The following is a 1,879-nucleotide window of genomic DNA, read 5'->3' on the forward strand; positions in this document are numbered from 1 at the left end:
CCTGCCTTCACCCTGAATCAGCTGAGATAGGCTCCGCCCCCCATGACCCTGGTGAGGATGAAGGTGTGGAGATGATGGATGGATTATTATCATTATATGTTCAAAGTTACAAGCTGCTTCCATGTCACGTTCATGTTAAACAACATACGAGGCTTTAAAAGGCCTGAAAGTTGGTGAAATGTCGACTGAAGGCCACAGTACCGTCATCATATCAACATTTTGTCCTTCTTTCCATTTTCAAAGACTAATTTAAATTAAATAAAATGTTTAAGTCATCTGCTGCTTGACACTATGCTGTATGTGTCTTTTTACCAAATGTCATGGCTCTGAAGTTTCATTTCTGGAGATACTGAACCCGTAAATGGCTTCATGGGCAGCAAGACCGATCCAGGTATTTAAACGCACCTGGAGATGAGGAGAGGAGGCTTTGGAGCAAAGACACACAGCTTTGTCCTTCTCTAAAGCCTTTCGTCAGTTCGTATAAATGCTGCGTCTTCGTCACTCGCGTTCTCGTTTGGCAGCTTCACGTCCTCGCAGCTTTGACACAAGGAGACAAGTTAGCATGATGAAAAGCACCCCAAGTGTTTGGACTAGTACACCCCGACAGGTGTTTCCAGGTGTTTCCAGGTGTTCTGAAGATACCTCTGCTCAGGTTAATTATCGAGTGGTGCTACAAACGTCACCCAACAATCAGGACATTTTCCTACTTTAACTAGATTGTCTTGCAATCGAGGAAACATGCAGAAGAAATGACCGTTTTCTCCGTTCATCTGTGATTAGTCAAGTGGAATTGGTTCATTTTTGAGCGTTTTTCTGTGAAAGAAAACTGAATGAATTAATTGATCATCAAAATAGCTGCTGAATAGTTTTCTGACAGTTTAATGGAACGAACTGATGAACTGGCAGATTGCTGCAGCTCTGTAGAGAAACATCGGAACAGCCTGATTCATGCAAACGCTGCAAATGATATAATGTCAGTCAGTATGTCGGTCCGAACAGCCAGCAGATCATCCACAATGACAACAACTGTGGCAGCTCCAGCAATAAACTCCAATCAAACCAGACTCCGTGAGAGAAAGTTTAAAGCCGGACGGAGAACGCTGTGAATGAATCCTGACTTTTAGCCCTGATTTGGTTGCTTCCAGCAGATTTTAGAATCAGGACACGTTTCTGTCAGATCGGCTGTCATGTGGCGGCTAGTTGGAGGATTTGCAGGTTTCTTTGCTGTTGTTGATGGTAAAGAATGAACCAAAGCTGCAGCAATCAATCCATTAGTTGTCAACAATAAATTCATTTATTCTGATAAGGGATTAGTCAGTTTGAGTATTTTTTAAAATAAAAACAATCTAAATTCTGTAATTTCAGCTTCGTCCATTTGATGTTTTCTGGTTTCTTTCCTTCTTTGTGGCATTAAACTGAATATCTTTGGGTTGTGGACAAAACCTGCTTTAACTGTCTTTTTAGAGTTGAAATGTGGTCGCTGTTGTGTTTCATGCGGATGGTCGACACGCTGTTTTCTGCTTCGTCATCGTCCTGGTTAGGACACAAATGTTGTTTGATTTGTTCGACCTAAGCAAATAAAACCACATTAAATCCGGCAGAGTTGTCTCAGTCTGATCTGAGATCAGTTTTCACCTCAAGCTCGTCTTTATGGTTCAGTTTGAGATGAACAAAAGGTGATGGAAAGTGCTGCATCTGGAAGGAAATCTGGAGGATGGCACCATGTCCTGCTTCAGCGTCGACACCCGGATGTGAAGTAAGTAAATGACTCAGCGTGAAAAGTGACTAACTTTGTTTAAAGTGGCAAAACAATGTTTAAAATGGGGCTGCAGGTGGTCCGGTGGTTCGCACCGTTAGCGGCTCACAGCTAGAAGGTCGC

This window comes from Stegastes partitus, unplaced genomic scaffold (genome assembly GCF_000690725.1).
Source record: "Stegastes partitus isolate 25-593 unplaced genomic scaffold, Stegastes_partitus-1.0.2 Scaffold1851, whole genome shotgun sequence".
NCBI lineage: Eukaryota > Metazoa > Chordata > Actinopteri > Pomacentridae > Stegastes > Stegastes partitus.